This window comes from Parambassis ranga, chromosome 4, assembly GCF_900634625.1.
Source record: "Parambassis ranga chromosome 4, fParRan2.1, whole genome shotgun sequence".
NCBI lineage: Eukaryota > Metazoa > Chordata > Actinopteri > Ambassidae > Parambassis > Parambassis ranga.
Genome location: NC_041025.1, coordinates 10,068,833 through 10,085,556, shown reverse-complemented (window position 1 = coordinate 10,085,556; position 16,724 = coordinate 10,068,833). Strand labels below are relative to the sequence as shown.

Genomic DNA, 16,724 nt, shown 5'->3' with positions numbered 1-16,724 from the left:
CTGGGTGCGATTCTGTGATTCCCGCCCTCAGAGAACACACTCTGTCATCCTCCTCCTCCTCCTCCACTCCTTATTTCAACTCTTCTCATCCCTTGATGAGTACATCAAATTTGACCTTCCCTTTATTCTTTCCCCACTTTCTGACAAAGCCCAAATCACCAGTCTTTTGTTCTTTAACCTTGACATTCAGCTTTTAGCTCCATGTGATGCTTTCATCTCATCTCTCTCATTGGCTCTGGTTTCTTGGCTAAAATCCTTACTGTGCGCAGTGTGTGTGTGTGTGTGTGTGTGCATGCACACATGCTCGATGCTTGGGAGATGAGCAGACGCACTGCACAGCAAGACTTCTTTGATTCAGCTCAGCAGAGACCCACAGTGAGGCTGTACATTAATTGGTGCTTCTGAGCCATTAATTTAGGCGAGTACATTCAAGGACCCACTTTCCAACAGCAACAGAGGCTGAACAAGTATCTACTCAAGTCTCTTCCATAATTTTCCACCTCTCCTCCCTTCTCTCTGCCTGTAGCCTCCTCTGCTTTTTCCAGTTACCTTACAGTTCAATTTTATCCACTAACATTTGACATGTCGATGCCCATTCTTGCCCCGCCCCGCTCTCCGTTCGCTCTTCACTTTGTCATCGCTCAGCAAATACAGACAGTAGGTCACAGTCTCTGCTCTGTCTCTCCACTTTGCCAACTGGCCTGCACCCAGTGCCAACCATCCAGAGTTTGCTTTCTTTTTTTCCAGCATGACTGATTCCCTCAGGTCACTGAATGCATTAAGCTGTTAATTACCTCAAAGCACAAAGCAAGTTGCAGATTTGGCAGCAAAATAATCAGACATTTATGTTTTGTTTTTGTTTTTTTACAGTGAGAAACTTAAGACCCAAATGCTGCTGAAGCCACAGAAACAACAGCAAAACTAGTATAAAAAACAAGTCAGTCAACAACAGAAACACAACAGCAATGAGAACAATCAAATTTTATTTTTGCAGCTTCTCTGCAACCATTAAACTACAGGATAGAGCCTTGTGGGCTGGAAGTTCCCCCTAAGAAATGAATCAGCTATAAAACATCAGCAGGGTAACACCAGAGTAGCCCACAGGGCACATTTTCTTCAGATTCATGCTGTGCTGATGCGGGAAATGATTCAGGATGTGTGTGACCAGCATCTTCTTGTCTTCCAACATACAGTAGTTAAACTGTACCTTTTTATTTATTTGCTTGGTGATCATGTCTGTGAATGCTGCCATAAAAATGAAGTGTTGCTACTTTTATCGTGTCAGACAAAAAAAATTAAAAAAAAATAAACTGCAGTATGGCTGCCGGCAATGAATATTCAGCTCTGGGCTTTTGGGCTTGCGGTGGCTTGTTACTTAGAACTGTATGTGTATGCGTGTGTGTGTGTTGCCTCAATATGCCAGTGTGTATTGCATGTGGTACACTGGCCCAGCCTGTCCTTTTCCTTCCTGACCAGAGCCCCTCGTTAGTGTCTTCTCTTGTTAGCAAACGGAGGCTCTGCTGACACCGGGACTTCATAAGCGTGTGTGTGTGTGTGTGTGTGTGTGTGTGTGTGTGTGTAAAAATGGGACAGAAGTGGGAGCAAAATCTATGTGAACGCAGCAAGACAAACAGGCCGTGAAAAACATTCAGCTCACACACACAAATTGTTTATTCATGTCCAGGAAGTAATCATTGGTGTCTGTCTCCATCACGTCTGTGTCTTTTCATCCTGTCCCGTATCACTCATGATCCGCTGCCAGCAGTTTGTACACATGGAAATGTCTCTTTCCCACTGCTGCAGAGAATGGAAGAATCCCCCCCACACACACATGCTCACACAGAACACACACTCCCCCTGTGGAGGTACAATAAGCCTACATGGAATGCCAGTTTTACCAACGGGAAGCATCTTTATTCAACAGCCACTTGGCCTTTGGTGATAGCAGCTGCATTCTTTGTTCTTGTCATACTGCGCCACCTCAGGCTCACACAACATGATGCCATGCTCCAACTTCCCCAAGACATTCAGTCACAGTTAAAGGCCATAGACAAAAAAAAAATATTGAAATCACAGACTTTACAAACTCTAAGGAAAGACTAGCCTGTAGCTGCTGATGAGGGAGACTTTTCAAAGAAAAATGAAAGAGTGCTTATTATTGACTATATCAAGCTTCTTTCTTTGAACTCTCATCTATTCTGGCTGCATTGGCTTTACACTGGATGTATGAAAGCCACAGAGACAGAGAAAGATGAGAGTGAAAGAAGGACAGAGCTGGGAAAACAAGTGATTAAAAGATAAAAGGGAGAGAGCGGATGATGAGGGAGCAGTAGTGTGTGATTAAATGGCGGAGGTGGTCCCATTGGGCTATAGCCCTTATTGCATTTTAATGGTGGGCTGGATGATCCCTGACCTATTGTGAGGCAGTGGTAGCACCTTAGTGCAGATCAAACTTCCACCCTTGACAAGCCCCCTCCTGGAAGGCATCTGGGCATTGCGAATGAGGTGTGTTGTGTGTATGTGAGGGCTCACAGGGTCAGAGGCATACGTGTTTATCCTGCTGCTATGGCAACCCTGGCAGTAGCCTTGGGCAAATAACAACAAGCAAAGCCGTAAAGCCGTGTGTGTGTATGTGTGTTTCTGTGTACAAGAGGAGAATATGTGAAGAGAGGATTTTAAAATATGAGCTGTGTGATTTAATGTGTAATTCATACATTTCAAAGAGCTGTCCAGCTCTCTCTCTCTCACCCTGTCTCTCTCGCTCTCCCTCTCATGTGGCTGGCCTGCCCCTCAATCATCAGTCCCTCCTTTTCACCTTCTCTTTCTCCCAGCTCCACATGCTAAGTGGGAACATTGTTACGGTCAATTTGTCCCATTCATGGTCCCAGTGGGCAGTGTCCCTGCCCTGACAGCCTGCAGACAGAGACCACACTGCCTGAGAGGCCTTGACATCAAGGTCCAGAGGAGACTTAAAGCAGGGGGGGAGGTGGAGAGGAGGACTGGGGGGGGGGGGGGGCTGGGGGGGGGGGAGAAAGGAAGCAAACAGGAGAAGAGAGGAACCAAAGGGAGCAGTGGTATGGAGAAATGTGTGAAGTAAAAACAAGCGGGGGTGAATGGTGATGAAAGCAGTGCCAGGTTTAACACGGGCCTCCAGACTCTGCAGCTCAATAGTATTTTGTACCAATCTGTCAATCTCAGAGTAGATGGAATGTAGATGGTGACAGCTTTGAGTTCTCTAAGGACACTTCAGACATCTGCCAGTGTTCTAAAAACAGGGAAATATAAGACAGAGTGGACAGCAGTGATGACACAAATTGTTAAAGGACATTATATATGTGTGGCTTACTTATATGGCTTCTTCATCAACAGTAATGAGAAAAACATCTTTGAGTGTCCATTCCATTCTAGATAAAGCATAGTGTAGAAAAAAAAGTTTGACCATGAAGGATTAAAGAAATTATTGTCTAGACAGGCAAGTAGAATTCAAAACTTTCTACATGATGGGGTGAAACTATGGCCTTTGTCTAAACAATCTAGGATTATCACTTCTATGCTGGAAGGCCCACAGGTGATGTAACCCCCACAGACCGGCTGCAGAGGGGAGGGGCTGCAGAGGGATTAAGTCACTGTGTTAAAGCACCTGTTACTATAGCACATAGGGTGCAACACTTGCTCCGACACAAGCGGTGAAGAGCGGCTGTTGGAGTCAGAGCCGAGGCACAAACAGGGCACCATTCAAGCAAAGCTGGACAGTGCTGAATCACACTTGTTTAGGGCAGAGACAGACTGACTCACACACACACACATACAAAGTCCCTACAAGACAGGAAGGCAAACAGACAAAATGTGATGAACACTGTTCCTTATGTTCCCCTCTGACAGACAAAGACAAACTCTCAGTCTGTGCATTTCTCTTTGACCTACAAGCAAACAATTCTTCAAGCTAATTGGCAATTCAGACTCCACAGTAAAGACAGCGGGGATCTGTCAGGGGCATGTGTGTACGGTGGGATGCTGCAGATCTCCCTAAATTAGCTAACTTTATAATAAATCACTGGGCACTGCTAGCCAGGGATTAGCCAAGCTTCAGTGAGCAGTTTGTTAAGCTGCGAGGAGAAGCACTGGGGATGGAGAAAGCACCGCCAAAAACTGACATCAGCACTGGGACCTTGGAACGGTATAACCCCCCTGCCTGCTTTCCTGGGCACACATTTAGGCTTGTTATCCGAGTTCTCTATTGACACAAAATCCGGCTCCTATATTAAGCTTTTACCTTGAAACTATGGCTTTCTCTTTTTTTGTGGGGGGGTTTCTCAACTAATCGCTTTTAGTGTTCAGGATGTCAGCTCTAACATCAGGTGTTTGCCTTACATAATTCTCTGTGCAATCTTGCCCCCTACTGAGTCATTTCTTTTGGAAGGAGTAGTGCTTCCTACAGTCTGGTTATTTATATACAGACTGAGAAAACATTTATCCCCTCACTGCCTGCAGAGAGAAACCCAAGTCCTTTGATTAAGCATGTAAAACATCCTATTTACTAACTATTTTAATTAAACCTTGACAAGGAGCTGGTATTTTAGGGGTTAAATAAAGTCAGCAGCTCTTGATTATTTGTTCCCTTTAATCTGTGCTGCATTTGTTGAAACTAATATACATTTTATTTTTGGGTAAACTGTCACTAACAGACGGCCACCCAGGCTTCTTTTCTAAACTCCGACAAAGTATTTTGTCCTTGACTTCTAAACAAATTAAAAGTGTATCCAGTACCATGAAAAGATTTGAGATCACATCAGACAGGTATTTCCTCTGTTGTCTTTTAATTAATTCTCTGTGATTGTGCACATGTTGTAATTACTGGTGGTGTTGTGTGCCTACAAAAGGATGTCAGCTCTTGAAAGAAAAGAGCGCCGCTCCTCCGCCCGCCATGCCAAAGAAGCAGCAGCACACAGATGATAAGACAATATCTTGTTTATGATCATCTCTTCTTTCATCCACCTCGTGTTTCATCCTTACTTCTTCCCTTTTGCCGCCCACAGGTATCGCCCTTCTGTTTGGGTCTGAAATACAGTCTGGTGCAGTACACCATCCCCTGACGTATAGCATCTGAGCAGCAAGGTGGAGGGATCTGATGTGTAACCTGCAGCAGCACCCTCTGAGCCCTGGCTGTCAGAGAGTATGACAGCCCAGAGGTGGAGGAATTAAAGAGGCCCCTGTCCTCCAGGGCTGATGGACACGGTTAGAACGACAGAAAGGTTAGTGAAGGTGCTGGTATTCCCTCAGCTGTGTCTACCACACAGTGGACAACGAGCACTGTCTCACTTTCTTTAAATGCCTCTCCTCTCCTCTCCTCTCACACACACTAAGGCTCATTATAAGAATGCCCTGACCCTTGGGGACTTCACTTACTTCTCTGTCTCTCTTTCCAGTCCACAAACCTCAGCACTGGACAAAAGGCAGCTGAAAGGCAATTTGAATTTGAAACAGGGGGCCACAACAAAACCACACAGCTCCCAAATGGGAAAACTTTAGGAGACTTGGAGCCAGCTAAAATGAGAGTAAGCAGTGCTTGCACAAAAAGCAAAAAAATGTGATTCTGACACTTTCCAGCCAACTAGTTCAATGTACTGTAAAGATAGCAGCTACTGCAGAGAGAGAGAGCGAGAGAGAGAGAGGGAGGAAGAGATGGCAGAGCCTGAAAGCAGGAAGAGTGGACATTAGGGGCCCAATGGGTAGGACTGTAGTACAGAAACAACCGCAAGCAGATAACATACAATCTCACAAACAGTAAGCATACACAAACACACTGAGGGAGACTAGGACACATTTGACCAGTCTCAGGGTGAAGGCATGTTAACACTGCTTCCACAGTTCTGCAACTCAATGCATTTTAGCTTTGCAACAACGTCAAAAAAGAAGGGGAAATCCAGCAAGATTTTCACAATTAAAACATTTCCTTAGGGAGACCGGTTCAAAAATGCAACTACAAATCTAACTCAGAGCTCAACAATGAGACATTTTCAGTCTGTATGAGTAGAGCCTAATCAATAGAAGGATGGTGAAGCGCCTCTCCAGGCTCCGGACAGCAGAAGCCTGCTTGTTTTGTGCGTGGCTGCAAGCTACGCAGTATGAAATTGAGAATTATACAGTGAAACGTACAGCTAAGATGCCAGAGCAAGACAAATAAGCCTGGCATACAGAGGATTGGCCAAGTTCGCTTTAACAAATTCTCATGATTAAATTCCTTCATATTAATCATTGTGTCCAAAGCATCAAGGCGCGACAGAGCCACAGAGCGCACCACCACCACCACCACCACCACCCAGCACAGACCCCCACACCGGACAGCTCGGGTCACTTACCTCTGATTATTGAGGGAAAAGTTGCCGCTGAGATATCAACTGTATGAGTCAATTGTTTGTCCCGCTGGATACAAAAAAATCCGCCAGTGATCAGAGAGAGCAGGCTCGTTAGTGCGTTACAAGATCCTGTGTGGGGCTTTGTAAACTACTCCTCCCTGTCGCACCTGTCTCTGGCAAAAACTGATCCCGTACGGCGGCCTGACATCCCTAAGACAACTGTCTCAGGGGTTGTGTGACCGTACCCCCTGCTAGTCTTAACACACACACACACATGCACACACGCGGCACCACCTGTCCCCGGTGCAAAACAGCCCACAAAGAGCTTCTATGTCGCGCAACGACACATGGCATTCCCCGTTAGTCTCTGCAGCAATACTCCCTCACAGACAGCCGTCCGAGATCCCCAAGTAATGTGGAAGCGCTGCGAGCAGTGAATGATGAAAAGCAGAATGCATCAATAACCCATCCAGCTCACACCACTGGCACCAAACCAGCTGCAGCGTTTGGAAATTACATCTGCCGCTCTCGTTGCTCGCCCAGTTGTGTTATCAATCTTCCGTCCCCACAGTAGTTGGTCTATTTTGCCGCTGCGCACGACTGCTGCTCTGTCATTGCTGCGTCTTTTCCACCTCGGGTCTTTCAATAATAGGAAACACTGTTCTTCTCTCCGCTTATGCGTACCCACTTCCACGCAGAGTCAGGCTCGGGGTCCAGCGTACGGCAAAGTCCCATTCATCTGTAATTTAAAAAATAGTTCCTGCTCCCTGAGCCGCACTCCGGAGCTTTTGACAAAGTGGGAGGACCACGGCGTTTGTCTTCTAGCGGTAGCCTGAGCTACAGCATCTCCAGCACTGCTGTCATCCACGAGAGACTCCTGGAGCCCGTTAGTGCCAAAACCTGAAGCAGAATTACGCAGCGACTGGAATGGAATTGATTAATGACTAATTATGGTTAATTGTGAGGAGTCAGACCACCCTAAACCTTCTCAATGTTAGTAACAAGCTGCACCACCTTGCTCATATATATAAGAGAAAATAAATTACACCTGAGACTCACACCTGCATGCTTGGGTAAACTTTATTTAGGGAATAGAACAGGGCTTTAGTGTCTTGATCATGACCAACTTTTATGGCTCTCATATCTGGATTATCAGGAAGTTTAGGCAAAGCAGACCTGAAAGAGGCTCTGTGGACCAGCAGCTCACCAAATGGATCCAAGCTAAGTGGAAAATACATTTTAATCAGCTTGACCAGGCAGTAACACAGTAAATATTTAAAGTGTTATGTACAGATGTATTTATTTTGGCCCCCAAAGGGAAATCTCTTACATTTATTTCCATTATTTGATGTGGAATGACGTCCTACTCCCATATTCCCATAACATAACTCAGTGTATTAGCCTTAGTTTAAGGTCTTTCTGCATTTGTAGCCTCTCATTGAGTCCAAATTAACACAACAGAGGAATCACTTACCCTCATTAAATCTCAACAAGCCTCCAGATAAAACCTAATTATTGCAGGGTACATTTTTAAGTGATCTGTAATCAGTTAGATTTTAGGGTCACTTCTACAAATGTTGTTCATCCTCCATTATCCCACACTGCAAGAAGGGCTAGTGAGGTCTGAGCACATAGAGCAGTCTGAGTGGATAGTACTGGTGCTTGTGTTAACGGAGTTAAAACCTCCCAGGCCTTGCCATGAAATTGCTAGGAGCTAAAGCCACTTTAAGCTTTGATTCATGAATAATTAATTGCTAAAATAATGACTTCTACAGGCTTGGAGGTTTGTGTGCATAGTTCATCTTAATAAATCTACTCCAAGCAGCTCGTCAGTCTTCATACCAGCTGTTAATCAGCAATCAGATGCTTCAGCCACTGATTGAGGGGGGTGTGCATTAAAAAAGCAACCACTGAAAATATTAAATAATAATAAAAAGATAACGTTACTTTTTTTGTCTAAAAATTGTCACTTTTCTCTTGTCAGTACTATTTAGGGACGTTTGGCATATTGTTTTACAAATGACCTTTTTGTGGGAAAAGAAAACAGTGATTTTCCGTGGAGCTTACAATATGGCCTATACTCTGGTCTGACATTCATGTTATTGTAGGACATTGCTTTGCTTGTTGTTTATTGTTTTGTTTTTTCTTATCTTCATTTACACAGCCAAACTGTACCAGCCCCAGCACTGTAATACTTATTAACATTATTCATCCTTATCATCCTATTCCGCCTGTGACTTTGTAGCTTCCACAATTAAAACTTAAAAAAGAAACTTTCTCTTTTCTTTTTTCTTTTTTTTTTTTAGAGGAGACCTGCTTAGTCTTTGTACAGGCTGACTCTGGGTACAACAGAGGACACCTCTCTGACAGCAGGATCATTATTCAGGCAGAGAAACTTTCACCAACACTGGAATAATGATGAGTTCTCCTTTCTCACTTGAATTCTGCCCTTATATTGCTCTTACTTGCAAACCAACCAGTCCCGTGTGTCCATAAGAACCCGAAGTAGATGTTCTGTCTTTTCATAACAAGCTGTCAAGGCTGCTAAAAAGGACACCACCTTTGAGTGCTTGACGTGATTGCGCAAATCAGTTCGCACTCTGAAATGTCTGTAAAATCCTCCTTTCAGAAGGATTTAGATAAAAATGCCTGAGCAGTGTTCCTGTGTACACTCCTGACACTGCAATTTGTACATGTGTGTGTTTTAAGAGCATGGGAACTCAAACTGTTTATTCCTGTGTGCCTCCACTAATGTTAATCCACCACAAATCAGCATTGGAAAGCATTTTTTCTCAGTTAAAGCAGTATGAAGTTTTGCTGAACAGCAGCCTCTGTGGCCACAAGTTATGCAGTAACAGTGCAGTTAACATTAAGCACCATTAGCTGTTGGTCACGCTAGACCAGGGGTCTCAAACTCTACTTACCTGGAGGTAGAGCCTGGGTGAGGCTCAAGTATTCCACAAAAACAGTACGCAGCTGAGCCACATTTGGCTTGAGGAAGGAAGCAATTGAGTCAGTCAGTATGGCTTTGTAGTGTGACACTTTGTCCTGGTTCCTTCCTGTAGTATTGCTGCTGTCCCTCTTCCTTGTTTTCCAGGTGTCCTCGGTGCTGGAGCTGCTGGGTGGAGCTTCCCCAATTAAACTCACCTGTGTCCAATCGCTCCTCCTCCTCTGGTGGACTCTAAAGCTTCATTCCTCCTCTGATTCAGTGCTAGTTCTTCATGTTTCCTGACGTAGTAAGACACCAGCCTCTTGCCTTGTCATTTTGTTATAGCTTGTACTTACCTTGTTTTCTCCTCATCGCAGGTCTCCAGCAGCTCCTCTTCCTGGCACTTCTTCTGTCGTTTTTCTGGCCCCCTTGTGGTTATCTTTTGTTCATTTTTATTTTATTAATCTTGGAATCTCACACTAAATCATTACATAACAGGCTTGAACACGGTTGTCAGTAAGATTGGACCTGTACAGTACTTTCTCTTCACGGCAGGTTTTTAGAAAAACAATTTGCTAATTCGTTGATTAATGTCACCAAACACCTCCACAAGCCTGAGCTATGGCAGTCTATAAGTAATAAAACAATATAGATCGCCCAGGGCAACAACTCGCACAATGACACTGCAAAAAGGTGCACATGCTCTAAAGACACTAGATACTAAACTTTGATGCCAAGTAGGGGCCACAAAATATTGTCCGACCGGCCTCAATTGGCCCACGGGCCACAAGTTTGAGACCCATGTGCTAAACCAAGTAAGGTATCAACAAAACCCAGGGAGTATTAAACTCAACAAGAATGTATTTTTTATTTTTCAGGATTTAATTTATTAAAGTGAAAATGCATTATGAGTTCTTTAAATGAAAAAATGAGAAAATTTAATTTTCACTAACTGCCGCTCAGAAGTCAGGCTCTGGGTTTCTATAAAGCACGTAGAGACAATTTAGATTCAAAAGACGCTATACAAATAAAATAAAAGTAAAGTGATCTGAGTTTAATTTGAATTTAAGTAGGCGTATTATTTATGTGCCTGGAGACATGATCACTTCAGAGCTACATCATATGTGTAGTATAAAGAGGAAGTCAATAGCAATTGACCTACTGTATCAAATATATATGCAAGGATTCATCCATGTATATATATTGTTATGATTAAGTCTGGCACTAACAACACACAACACAGAAGACAATCACATATAAAAGCAGGAAAGTGTCAGCACATGTGTCGTATGCATGCAGACTTGAAAGTAGTATAATCAGAGTGACTGCGCTGCCTGTGTGGGGTCCTCAGATGTCTGCTTCCACGTCCATGTGGGAGTATGATCCCGCCCTAAGAAAGTGTGGAAGGACTTTTCTCTGTGACTTTCAGTGTACTGTAGCTACTGCTGACAGTACTGTTCTATTCTAATATTAAAAAAGCTCTCCAGAAGTTTTTTTTTTTAATCCCCAGATTAGTTTTATTATTCTGTTTCCAACTACTTTGCATAGAAATGATTCAGGACACAGAAACTTTGAGCCATGTTCAACAAAACAACTTACACCGTTTCATCTCCTGTCAAAGTTTGTGTGCCAGCAATAAAAAAATAAATAAATCTTGGTTTTGTTCATCCTCCTTCCTTTCATCCCACTCAGTGTGTCAGAGCAGGCAGGCAGTAGACCTGAGCACGATAAAAAAAAGAAGAGCTGCCATGAGAAGAAGCGCGAGAAACCGAGAAAGCTTAGGGGAAAAATACTACCTTTGATGGGGAATGCACTTTTTAATCTTTCAATAATATGGGGAAAAGTGGAATGGCAGCACCGTGCCTCCTTTTGGGTGTGTGTGTGTGTGTGTGTGTGTAAGCAACAGTGAGACGGGATATGCTGATGCCAGAGTTAGATAAACTCTTCACAGTAAGAGCTTCTGCCTGGTAACTTCTATTTCAGCAAAAACATGAATGTAAAATGAAGATGCCTCCAGTGTGACCATTTGCTGTCTCACCAAAGTAATCACATGGTTCACCAAGCTGCAAAAAAAGGACACACGCAGGGCTCATGTGATCGGGTCCAGTTGCTTCACTGGTTCAGTAGTCATTGGGACTACTCAACTGGAGCAATGATATTTAATTCAATAGTTTCACATTTCTTGATTTAACATGATTACAAATTCATAAAGGAAACCATCTGAACAATTAAAGAGCTGAAAAATCAACTTGTAATGCAACAGTGATATTTGACATGTTTGAGTTATAGCCAAAGTTTAAAACGTTAATTGAAAGTGCTGCTGAGCACTACCATTTTTAAACGACTGCTGTAAAAACTACCTTGAACAAGTTAAAGTGTTTAACATTTGAGTGATGCTGACAACTCATCTAATACATTTTATTAACTGTATGAAAAGGCTGCATTTGACAAAGACGTCCTCATTATTTTGACTAGATAAAACGATGCTTTGGTTCTCCATCAACTCTTGGACTAACATTAAAAAAAGCCTGATCTCCTGCGAACCTGAGACAAAACACAGCTTATTAGTGTTGTAGAGAAGAAATGGTTGAAGTGCTCGACTGAAATCAGTTTGTCAGTTTATACAGTGAATATTTGTACTGACTGAAAATAGAGAAAATGACCTCCACGGTGACACTCACGGCATGAGACTTTGCTCCATCTATATTCATGCAAACATCAAGGCAGTCTGCTTCATTTTAAATCGATCCTCTTCTTGATGTGATATGTAAACAGTGGAGCAAAATAACAAACCTTTGTTGAGAGCAGCAATAGGTCTTCTTTTATAAATGGTGGGTGTTTTCTCAATTGCTTGAATCTATGAAAAACAAGCAACTCCATTTTTTATTTGCTGATGTTTATTCATCTGGTTCCACATGCACAGAATTCCACTGCAATGTATCTGATAATAATTCTAATTAAAACTTAGGTAAATGTATGTGATGATTACGTGTATGGTTTTAATAGTCTAGAGATGCAATAAATTACTCTCAGTGTATAAATAAACTTGATCATCTTGCTGTAAATCTGATGGGACCAATCTACATGCCTTGATTATTACAGTGAGGTACTGCAGAGGCAACCATCAATCTGTCATTATGAATGAAGTGCAGAGATGACTGAGGAGAGGAAATGAGATGGGAAGAGAAGGCTGAGAGAGAGGATAGATGGGCAAGCACAATTTGCTGTGAAGACATTTGAGAACAGTCATATTAAGAAAATAGTGGAAAAGGATCAATAATACCAAGATATTGTTCTCTCACAAAGGAAAAAAAGCAAAGCTCGGAGAAGTAATGTATTGTGGGAGTCATGCACTTTGCCTCACCTCTTCCAGTCACAACAGATAGAAACACATCCGACCTTTTTGTTTTGGGAAGGGTCAGAGGAACGTGCCATCACTGTCAAAACCCATACAATCACAACACTAAAGAAGCATAAATATTTCAGGGCCAGACAGCTCTTTCAATGTTTCTACTGTGGCAGCTGACCCGTTGTCAGGGCTCTGGGGTGAAATAAGCTCTCTAAAATAAACAGGGGAGACCCAGAGAAATAAAAAGAAAGTCGTGGGTATTCAAAACACAACAGTCATAAACACAGTGTGAGGAAATGTGCATTTTCTGTGGAAGCAAAGTTGAGGTGACTGTTTGGCCATAGCACATGTCACACAGCTGTCCCCCCTTTTTTCATTTTGTGTGTTATGTGCAGTGAATTGGCATTTCTGTTTGTTCTGTTACGGTGGCTACAAATCTTTTAGATGATGTGTTTTAAGGTCTGCTAGAGGTTCCCCCACAAATCACTTTTCCAATATCCTTTAAGCTGAAGGCGCAACAGTCATAAAACGTCTGCAGCCATTTAAGTTGTCCTCGCAGGGCAATTTTACCTAAAAGATTAAAGACCGTTACTCTTGCAAAAAAGTTTATGACTTTTATGAGCCTACGTTTCGAGCTTCCACTGTGTAATGAACACAGCTACTTATGTGGAATGTTCATTTCTCATACCTATTATGCGTATTGTATATGTTACATTGGCATTTGAACAGATAAAAGAATCCAGACAGTGTCTGAAACTATCATGAATTGGAACAAAATTAACCCACACAACCTGTCCTCAGCAGGGAAAACTTCACAGTGACTGAACCCAGTCTTCAGCGCCCTCCTGTGGTGTTGTGAATAAAGTGCATATGAAATCTCCCAGTCTTGTCATCACAAACGGAAAATGGCAGAGAAGCTTGTTCCAGACAGATGACGTTTGTGTTGAGAGTTTTTCTTTATACTATCTGAAATTTTCATCTGAGAATGCTGTGATAGTAAATGCATAATTAAAAGCAATGGTCAGCTTAGCATTGCAAAACGACTGGGAATAGAGCTGCTGTGGCTTTGTCCAGGAAGAGGCTAATAAAATCTCATCTTAAAGAAGTCTAATTCTTTTCCCAGCTCCTCTCTGTAGTCTCTGTTGTTTCACTAACTTCACTCTACAGTTTAAGTTTAACACTATCCATGTTGTGTGGATTAGACAAACAAGACTTCAATTAGTGGGCTTTAGAGGTGTTAGTGGGAGGTTTTTGTCACGGTTAGTAGCCCCAGTTGCAGATTCAGTGAACACAAACACAAGAACTATATGAATATTCTCACCCAGCTCTAATAAAAAATCTGTAACGATCCTCGGTGCAGAGTCAGGTCGTGATACGCCGATCAATTCATCCTAAAAGAATGTTAATAAAATATACAGTTCTTACCAGAATGTGATTTAAAGTCAACCTCCTGTCTCTTTATTATTTTAACATGGAGAAGTCGTCACATGTAACCCTGGTCTCGGCTACGCCTTATTAATATGCTATTGGGCAGAATGTAGGAAGGGTAAAGGTCCGTATCAACTTTCAACCTGCAGATGATTTGTCGCTGTGTTGCATGTTACTGATACCTTGTGTTTCAAGCCTCCGGAAATTTGTTGCAGGATGTTGGAAATAAGACTCCCATCAATAGTGTGATGCAGATGAAACCAAGCAGAGCTGAGCGCCTATTAAAGGATGGAGGATAATTTCTATGGTTTCGAGGCTGCAGATAATAAAGAGCAGAAGGTGAAACAAGGGGGAAAACATGATCTATTCCCACACCTGAGACTTTGTGGTCTAATAGTAAACATGAAGCAGAGCAACTGGATTTCATTACAGTATTGTACTCATCCCCCGCCTTTTGTTGTACATCGTTGGAAGAGTAGAAAAGTTTGTGATTAATGTGATTAATATCTTACTAAAACTAATGATCATCCATTTAAACACACCTGGGATTTGAACTTGAGTCTTTATCCTTGGGTTTATTTCAGTTAATTGCAGATTCAGTAAATATTTGATTTGGCTACATTCATATTTAATTACTGAATTATTGGTTGCATTCCTTGCTATGGTTTTTGCAAAAATGTATGAGAAATTTCTCTCCTCTGTGGCAAATAAAGGCAGAAATTGTGAAGATAACACCGTGTAATAAGATGATGCTTCCACATCCATGATAATTTGGCCAAATTGCCAATTTATTGCTTTAATCTAAAGAGGTATGTCTTCAGGAGAAAGAAACAGAGAGGAGTGGCTGGGGAACAGTGAAGTGATCGTCTTACTCTAAGGGATGCGTGATTTTCCTGTTATCTACTAATCTTCAATTAGCCTACTCAATATCCAGAACAATTTTGGCTTCAATCAACTGATCCAGTGAAGCAAAGGGAAGAGTTAAGCAGGAACAGATGAGAGCCTTCAGGACACGTGTGGCTGATTCTCTTTCAGGGGAAGTCTGGTGGCACCGGTGGTGAGCATGGATATTTAAAAGCACACAGTGGTTGAACAGTCATACATACATATAAAACAATAGCGTAACACAACATGTACATGTTTGTGTTGTCAATGTGTCTACTCTAATAACCTGCTGGTATAACCTGATCTATTATCAATGCAACCTGGAAAATAAACCTGGGCCAAACAAACAGGTGTTATTAAGTGACTGCCCAAGAGAACATTAGAAGTAATCAGTTTCCTTTCTCTGGAGCCCAGCAGAGGCATTTGGGAAAATACAAAGGGCCCATAATGAAAGCTGTAATGACTTGAATAATGAAAATCCTCTCTAAATGAAAAGGGCAAGTTAATAGAGTTTTTGTAATGATGACACACAGCATCCCCAGGAAACCAATGTGCTATCTTTTCAATGATAAACTACACAATATTGTGTGAATTCTACCTTTAGTAGAAAAAATATGTGAAAAATGACATCTGAGACTATGTAATCTATTTAATAAATGAATGCAAGTATTGTCCTCCTTTACCCTCCAACTTACTTCTTTTCCTGCAGATTTTTAAATATTTTATTCTTTGGTAGTTAATGCAAAATAGGCTCTCTGCTCTGGAGTTCTTACTGCATCTGCTGAAAAAAAAGATCTTAGGGATGTAAATGCAAGAGCCCGGCTCTGTATTTATGGGTGAGGCAGGAGGGAAAAAAAAGTTGACTTAATGGATAAAGACTGCCCTCTCAGGGTTAACTGCATCAACTGCATGGTTGCCTGACTTGGAGCACAGCTTAGTCAGCATGGTGTAAGCACAGTACAGGGCAGGGAGACGCCTGTATTCAACAAGACATCAGTAACACCTAATGAATTATTAAAATTATTAAAAATGAATCAGGATTTTAGCACATTATATTATTGTGGTAAGTTGTATGTAGGGAAAGGTTTAACACAACAAAACCAATCACCAAGAACAGTTAATAGGATAATGCACAATTTCTTACATTTATTTATATGAAAAGATTAAAACACAAAAAAATCGGATCAGTAGTATGTTTATATACATGTTTACTGACGACAACAACAACAACAATGTTGTTTTTCTAGATCCTGTGACCATCATTAGTGGAAGGACTTTGCTCAGTTATTCTCAGCACATGACCGAGATTATAGACAACTGATGCTTCACTTATAATTTTCCCCGACTGAGTCAGCTGACTCTAAGAAAGGGGAAACTGTAAAACCCTGCACAAGATTTGGAAAAGAGCAGATCTACAATTTTCAGTCAATACAACACCACTATGTTCGCAGGCTGTGCATATGATTGAAACTAACAAGACATGGAGAGAACATTAAGGGTTACTGTGAACTACAAAATGTTTTCTACTTAATCACTTAAGCACTTTAGGTTAATGGAGAGAACACCTCTAATGAGTCAAAAAGTATCTGTAAAAACAGCCATGGCTTTAAATTCAGCAACATTTTTAAAACATTTTTACTGTTTCTGTTAAATGTGAGGGAAACAAACAGTGAAACAAATAATACATTAAATAAATGATGCAACTTATGCATCTTCAGACTTAATTTATGTCAGTCTTTTGTGCAGCTGTGATACACAGAGTGATTTTCTTGATGAG

At 41.8% G+C, this 16,724-nt stretch overlaps 1 protein-coding gene across 1 annotated transcript in view; it reads right to left on the bottom strand.

The window, feature by feature from the left end:
• The window catches only part of sema6bb (sema domain, transmembrane domain (TM), and cytoplasmic domain, (semaphorin) 6Bb), a 109,416-nt gene extending 102,286 nt beyond the window's left edge, over positions 1 to 7,130 (bottom strand). The window contains exon 1 of the mRNA XM_028404298.1: positions 6,360 to 7,130. The gene's annotated coding sequence lies outside the window, so the exon portion shown is untranslated. The remainder of the gene's footprint in view (positions 1 to 6,359) is intronic.
• Between the last annotated feature and the right edge of the window lie 9,594 nt (positions 7,131 to 16,724).